This window comes from Parambassis ranga, chromosome 19, assembly GCF_900634625.1.
Source record: "Parambassis ranga chromosome 19, fParRan2.1, whole genome shotgun sequence".
In the NCBI taxonomy this organism is placed as follows: Eukaryota; Metazoa; Chordata; class Actinopteri; family Ambassidae; genus Parambassis; species Parambassis ranga.
In genome coordinates, this window is record NC_041039.1 from 3093632 (window position 1) to 3102129 (window position 8498).

Here is an 8498-nt window from a genome sequence, read left to right on the forward strand (position 1 = left end):
TATAAATATAAGTCAGAATCGGATTGTGCAATTTGGTATGAAGATATGAAATGATATGATATGATATACAAGAACAACGGTGTGCAATTTTAAGTAAGAAAAACCTAAACCTTGTGCAAAACCTTGTGCAGAACGTGTCCCTTACAGCAGTGAGTCCATGTTATCTCTGGCACAGAGATGAGGTGTTGTACAGTCTTACAGCATGAGGCAGGAAAGATTTCCTGTAGCGTTCTCTGTGTAGCAAAGCTGTCTGAGCCTTTTGGAAAAGGCATTGTCTGTCCACTACAGGGAGGAGAGGGTGGTCAGGGTTATCCATGATGGATAGCAGTTTGTTTAGTGTCCTCCTCTCCACCACTGCTTCAAAGGTCTCTTGTCTGCAGCCAATGACAGAGCCAGCCTTCCTGATCAGTCTGTTGGTGTCACTGGCTGCAATGCTGCCCCCAGTGACACCAACAGACGCGTATACCTCTTTTCCAAGCTATGGAGGATGCATGTGGAGATATGGCAGCTGATGCTTTTCATGGCTGGATTCGCCATGCTAGGCGATATTTTCCCCAGCTGCTTGGCCAGGGAAAACATTGCTTGTGATGTGGGTGAGGTGCTGTGGCCAGACCGCAACAGAAGGGAGGATGCAGCATGGTATTTTTTGTTTTTGTTTTTTTGGTACTGTATACAGTAAATTTTTCTGTCGTTTTGTATGTAGTGTACTATGTGCAACTTTGTGTTGTTGGGGATGGGAATGGGATGTACACTGTGTACATTGTTTTTGCAGGAAAAATAAAATAAAATGTTACCGTGTATGTGTGTGTTCTGAGTAGGGATGTCCCAATCCGATCACGTGATCGGAAATCGGGCCCGATTACGTGATTTCAGACTCGATCGGAATCGGATGTTACCTCCCGATCAGGACTCGGATATATATTTATTAGGGCTCTCAAAGTTAACGCCTTCTGTGCAGGGTGGCTCTGTGTCCTGTAGTGTAGGGGTATGACTAGGCCTGTCGCAATAAACAATAAATCAATTACGCACGATAATTTAATAAATTAAGTTTTTCGGCTGCGATAAATTACATTTGCATGCTGGTTTGTTTTCCTCTCTCTCTCTCTCTCTCTCCCTCTCGCTGCCAAAGAGACTGGATGACAAAAGTCGTCACTCCGGTGCGTCGTAGCGTATAAAGGCCGTATATAAAATGGCCGACTTCACAGCAGAAAAGAACATGTTTACAGCCTGGTACAAATAAACACTCTGGTCTCAGATGATAGGTTCTCTTCTAGTGTCAATTGTACCGGGGTGAATTTTTTTACAACTCACTCGCTTCAATTGTATTCTGACTTAAAATTACGCATAATTATAGGTGTTGCCGCTTGAGTGACAGACGGTTGACGTATCACAGCGTGAGTTTCCTGCTTCCACGATCGCCCGCCCCCCTAAACCCCGCTTGTGCTCCCCCTCTTTGTCCATATTTGGAGTTTTGGCGGACATGACGCTACCAACATGGCGTCGGTCATCACGTCCCAGAACCTCCCACCGAGCCTCAAAACGGCTCTTCAGAAACAAACGGGTGACGTCACGGAAGCTCTGTCCATAGTTTTTACTGTCAATGGTATTAACGGAAAACACATCTGGCTTTTGCTTTCTCTGTGCACAAGGTATGTCAATTTGAGGTCCAACCTTTGTCATAAATAGTTCTATAAACACACAGGGATTCAAATTTCAAGTATGAATGTTTATTCACCCACATCAAAACAATCACAAGAAAACATACGATTTCACTGAAAGAGAGAGAGTGAAAAAATCAGTCTTGTCGTTTCTCTGGGTCCGGCAACAGAATTTCATCAACGTTGCATGCAATGTCTTCTAGTCCAAGGCACCGGGGAACATGTCTCCTGGAGTGCCGTATCCAGGCCTGACACGTTGCCTGGTCAATATCCTTGCATGCCTCCTTCCAGATGCTGGATGTCTAGCAATTCTGTGGAGTAACAGTTTCAGTTTTACATGTACAGTATTGTTGTTTTTCTCATTAGAGTATGGTACTGCTTCAAAACCTGGTGTGAGGGAACTGTACTAACCCATTCTCATCAATATGTCCTTATGATGCTTGCTACAGTATAGTGGCTCAGGCTGAACCCGTTGTCCAGCTTCCCTCAGGGTCATTCCATGGTTGATCACATGATCCACTATTGTAGCTCTGATGACATCAGTAATTCTATTTCTTCTTACCCTTCCTCCTCTTCCTCTAAATTCACCTCCTAGTCTTCGTCCTCCTCCTCTTCCACCTGCTTCCTCATGTCCTCATCCTCCTCTAATTCTCACTCTTCTCAGTCTTCTTCTCCCTCCATTGTCTTCACACTGAATCTTACCTGTGGCTTAATTACAGTGCTCATGCTGATTGCAAAGGGAACTAATGAAACAATTCTCAGTAACAGTGTGGCCGGATAGTTGGCAAAGTAGTGTAAATACTAGCCATAAATGTGTGTAGTTTTACTAGGAGTGTGTTGATCATTTGGAAATTGTTATGTAAGGTGTAGGTTTTCAACAGGACCCAGGCGCAGACAAAAAATAAAGTTCAACAAAAGGGGAGCTTTATTTAAAGCTAAACTACAACAATGACCAGAGGAGCAAGAGAGCAAAAGGAGGACTACTGAAAAACAGTGCCAGTCAAAAACGCAAGACAAAAGTACCAATAAACACAAAAGAAAGGAGGTCAAAAACAAAACCAAACCTGAGGAAGATGGGAGGACGAAGAAACGCAGAGAAAAAAGGAGGGCAACAAGACGGTGGAAGGCAGGTAATCACAAGGGGAGATAAGCAGGGATTCACACAGGATTCACATGGGAAGAACTGACAAAGACAAAGGGGAAGCATAGGGCTTAAATAGAGAAGAGACAGAAGCACAGGTGAACACAATTAGGGAGGAGCTGGTAATCAGGAGGAGGGAACTGGGAGGAAGTAAAAACTGGCAGGGAGACATACAGGGAAGACAGGACTACAGAATAAGACAAGGGGGGCACAGCAACACTGAGGACAAGAGGGAGGAAAGAGGGATCAGAGGAGGAGGAAGGCTAATAACAGAAAAATCATAACAAATGATGAGGGAACAGAATAAACATGAAGATCCACAACAGAAATTGTGTGTAAAGCAGTGAGTTGTGTTTACAGTTCTGCAAAAAGAGTGCTGTGGAGTGGATTATATTTATACATTTGCAAATTGTGTGTTATAAAAGTGCAAACTAAGTGTAAAGCAGTGTTTTTGATTTTAGTTTTGCAAACTCAGTGATTTTTCTATAACTATTAGTAGTTTTAGAAGTTGTGCTATAAGAATCATTGTTAGTGTTTAAGCATTCAGAAAAAAACTGTAATGAGAGATACAGCCTCTTTTGAGGATCTCATTGCAAGATTGAATGATGGTAGAGGTACATTTTATAAGGTATGGTCCCATTTCTTACATTTTATATGATTTCAATGGTCGGGTGGCTTATAAGTGGATTGGAAACCCTATGATTGTGATACTACTGCTCATCACTTAACTTTTACTTTCTCTCTTTTTCATTTGCTTATTATTTTGTGTTCACAATTATTTCTTTACCAATATTGTTTTAATTTACAGAATACTTGCCTTCTGACTTCAAGAAGGAGCTGTTCTGTCTTTTTCAGCAGTATGTGATGGAGCTAATAAGCCTAATTGTTTAAAAATTCAGATGGACTTCAGGTTATGTTCACGATTTTGTGACTGTGATTTAGGGTGGTACTTAAACAAGAAAACCTCTGGTTTAAATATATATCCTGAGAACCAAGCAAAAAAAGCATTTTCCAACTTTACTTCTTTTGTGATTAAGCTAAAACAACAACTCAAAATCACGATTTTTATAAAAAATATTTTGATTTTACAGAATGTCCACTGTAGTGTACAACAGAACGATTTTATTGTAAAAAAAAAAAAAAAACAGGAACATTTTGAAATGAAATCAATCTGACAAAAAAAACATGTCAATCCATTTTTGAATCTGCTAGCTCTTTCTCCTCTTAATTGTTCTCCTCTTCCTCTTTCTTTTTTTAAATAAATTCTTATCTATGGTACTCCAGGAAGCAGTTTCTCTTTTTTGTAAAGCAGAGGAACATTTTGCAACTGAACCCGGAAGATACGCCAGAGCCCGACTGTATGACGAAGTGCTGCTTTTTTGATAAATTTTGGTTCCTAATGCCTTAAAAGTAACCAGACCAATTTTCAGGTGACAAATGGCGACTGAGTTCTCATTTTAGGGGGGCGCTGCTGAGCCATGTGGCCACGCCTGCATATGATGATGAGGTGATATGAAAATGTGCACAGAGGCTGATGTCATGATAGAGTAAGAGGCAGGTATAGGATTAATAAATCAAGAAACACAGCAGCTTTCTCTAAGAATTTTGTGCCGTTGCCCCGCCCACACGGTGTAACATTGATCTGCGCTTTTGATAACTTTTGCTCAACCATGCCTTCAGAACCATATGACAAAATCTCAGATGTATCAGAGTATTTCCCTAGGAGGAATTTGTTCAAATACGAGGTGTCAAACATGTAAAATCACCCTGAACTAGGGTTGGGCGGTATTAAGGTATACCAGCGTGGCACACAGGTAGTGGCGGTATCATTTTTAATACCATCAATAAAAAAATGCAATGTACTTATATAAAAAATAAGGATCAAATATTAAACATATTTTATTTGATGCCTTGTGTGGTTGAATCTTCAGTTTTACTTAAGTAGTATAATATATTTTACTTTTGGAGACGTTTATTGAAGTTTATAAACATGACGTGACAGCGCGGCGAAGAGAGAGAGAGAGCGCTGTTTTGACGGGGCTCTGCGGAGACACACCTCTCTCTCTCTCTGCAATTTTCATGCTGTTGAGAAGTTCAAGCCTCTAGTCAGGGAGAAGCTATGGCAAATTGTTGCACACTTGTGGCAAGCGTGGTTGTAGCTGCAGCAGACCTGGGGGGGGGGGGGTTTACGTATACTGGGGTAAAATGTGGAGGGCGTTTGATGGTATCAAAATTTGGATACCGCCCAACCCTAGCCTGAACACAATTCATACTGCCAGTAGGTGGCGCTATGAGAGTATCATAACATTAGAATATCAATCTGTTGAGAATGACAGGCTCAGCATACCTGCTTTTTTTCATCCACATTGGATGATGTATGTGGGAGATACAGCCACAAATATATCTATTTCCTGTGCATTAGCAAAGAGTCAAATTCAAGGTGGAGACCGTATGACAATGTGCTGCGTTTTTGATAACTTTTGGTCCCTAACCCCTTAAGTCAGGAAAACCAATTTTCAGCCCTATCAAGCAATTCCCATAGGAGGAGTTCGCAAAAGTGCGAGAGTTGCAAAAAGGAAGATGGTATGGTTTTTTTAAAATGGCAGACTTCCTGTACGTTGTGGAATTTTTGTCCAAGAGGCTTTTTTCTTGTCACGAGGTGATACATCAGTGTACAGATTGTAAAGTAGCAATTACTGAAAATATTTTCACACTTTAGGGGGCGCTGCAGAACCATGCGGCCATGCCTGCCAATGGCGACAGTGTCAAGTCGCAATTTTCTTCGGGGGACAATTTTGTGCCAAAATTGGTGGGTTTTTGAGCACGTTTAGGGGGTCAAATTCGGATACCATGGCCGGAACAACACTCCAGTATAATAAACACTTGCATTTCAATAGGGCTCTTGCACGTTTCGTGCTTGGGCCCTAATTAACACGTGGAAACAGCGGCCGATAAAGATTAAAGGAAAAGTCACATTAAAAATCTCATTGGTAAATCATGTTTGTGATGGCTGTCTGACCCCTGCCTCTGCAGTGAGAGAATATCATCATCGGGCCATTGGCAGACTCCTGTGGGGGTCCAAGATTAACTAAATGGGCTATGATATCATTTTACAGGTGGAGGACAAAGGCAGCCTGAGACTAGTCAAATTATTGTAGGTAAAACGACATCAAGGCATCACTCAACAGAAAGAAGACAGCCTTCTTGAGTGGAGACAGAGAGGAGATGAGTAGGGCCCAGGCAGAGGTGAAGGAGAAGATTGGAGAGGGCAAGGAGAGCTACAGGAGGAAGCTGGAGAGCCAACTTGCCCGGAACAACTTGAGGGAGGTATGGAGTGGCATGCGAACCATCACCGGCCACAATAGGATCTCTGACCAGCTGATGGATGGAGATCTGCAGGAGGCCAACCAGCTGAACCTGTTTTTCAACAGGTTTGATAGTCCACTCCCTGACCACCCTCCCCCTCCCCCTCCCTGTGATGCACCATTAAGACCTGTCTATAACAACAATGTACCTCCTCCTCCTCCCCCTCCCCCTAACCATACTAACCAGTCTCACCTCCCCATCAATAACATCACCCTGCCCCCCTTACCCCACCTTCCATTAACAACCCCCCAGCCTCCCTGCCCCCCTCCCCCATCAGATCTCTCTCTCTGCTCTTCTGTGTCCACAGTTACCATCACCACAGAAGATGTGAGGAGGGAGTTCAGTCGCCTACGACCGGGAAAAGCTGCAGGACCGGATGGAGCCCCAGAGTACTCAGGGACTGTGCCACACAGCTGTATGGGGTCTTCCAGCACATCTTCTCCCTGAGTCTGAGCCTGATGACTGTCCCTGCCCTGTGGAAGACAACATGCCTTGTTCCTGTGCCCAAGACCAAACATCCAAGCGCACACAGCGACTACAGACCAGTTGCTCTGACTTCACATGTGATGAAGTCTCTGGAGAGGCTGGTCCTGAAACACCTGCGTGCTGTTGTGGAACCATTGCTGGACCCCCTGCAGTTTGCTTACCAGCCCCGTATTGGAGTGGAGGACGCCATCATCTACCTGCTGCACAGAGCACACACCTACTTGGAGGAGGCAGGCAACACTGTTAGAATCATGTTCTTTGATTTTTCCAGTGCGTTTAACACCGTGCAGCCTGCCCTTTTGAATAGGAAGCTCCTGGACATGCAGGTAGAGACCCCACTGGTCACCTGGATCACTAACTATCTTACAGGTCGACCACAATTTGTGAGGCTGAGGAACACCATCTCGGACACGATAGTGAGCAGCACGGGGGCATCCCAGGGCACAGTACTGTCTCCATTCCTGTTCACACTCTATACATCGGACTTCAGACACTGCTCACAGTCCTGCCACCTGCAGAAGTTCTCGGATGACTCTGCCATTGTGGGCTGTACCAGCAGAGGTCGGGAGGCGGAGTATATGAGTGTGGTGGACAGCTTTGTGGAGTGGTGCGGACAGAACCACCTGGAGCTGAATGTCACAAAGACAAGAGAGCTGGTGGTGGACTTCAGGAAGCACCAGACACTTCCAAACCCGGTCAGCATCAAGGGTACCAATGTGGACATTGTGGACAACTACAAATACCTGGGTGTCCGCATTGACCACAAACTGGACTGGTCCACAAATGCAGATTATACAATATACAGGAAGGGACAGAGTCGCCTGTATCTACTGAGGAGACTCAGGTCCTTTAACGTCTGCCAGACCATGCTGCAGATGTTTTACCACTCGGTGGTCTCCAGTGTCATCTTCTACGCTGTAGTGTGCTGGGGCAGCAGGATGAAGACGGCCGACACCAACAGACTCAACAAGCTCATTAGGAAGGCTGGCTCGGTACTGGGAGTGGAGCTGGAGTCTGTGGTGGAGGTGACAGAGAGGAGGATACTGAGGAAACTCCTCAGTATTCGTAACAACACGTCTCACCCCCTGCATGACACACTGCTGTCATACAGAAGCACATTCAGAGGTAGACTGAGACTACCCCTCCATGGACCGCCACCTTACTGTGGTGGAGGGGTTTGAGTGCCCAGATGATCCTAGGAGCTATGTTGTCGGGGGCTTAATGCCCCCAGCAGGGTCTCCCAAGGCAAACAGGTCCTGGGTGATGGGCCAGACTAAGAGCGGTCCAAAAACCCCCTTATGAGGCAAATAAAACCAAGGACCGTGACGTCGCCCGGTATGGCGCAGCCGGGGCCCCACCCTGGAGCCAGGCCCGGGGTTGGGGCTCGAATGCGAGCGCCTGGTGGCCGGGCCTTTCCCCACGGGGCCCGGCCAGGCTTAGCCCGAAGGAGCGACGTGGGGCCGACCTCCCATGGGCCCACCACCGGTGGGAGGAACCGTAAGGGGCCGGTGCAGAGTGGATTGGGTGGCAGTCGAAGGCGGGGGCCTCGGCGACCTGATCACCGGACACAGAAACTGGCTCTGGGGACATGGAATGTCACCTCGCTGGGGGGGAAGGAGCCTGAGCTTGTGCGGGAGGCCGAGCGGTACCGACTAGATATAGTCGGGCTCGCCTCCACGCACAGCTTGGGTTCTGGAACTCAACTCCTTGAGAGAGGTTGGACTCTCTTCTATTCTGGAGTTGCCCATGGTGAGAGGCGGCGGGCTGGTGTGGGCTTGCTTATAGCCCCACAGCTTAGCTGCCATGTGTTGGAGTTTTCCCCAGTATGTGAGAGGGTCGCCTCCCTG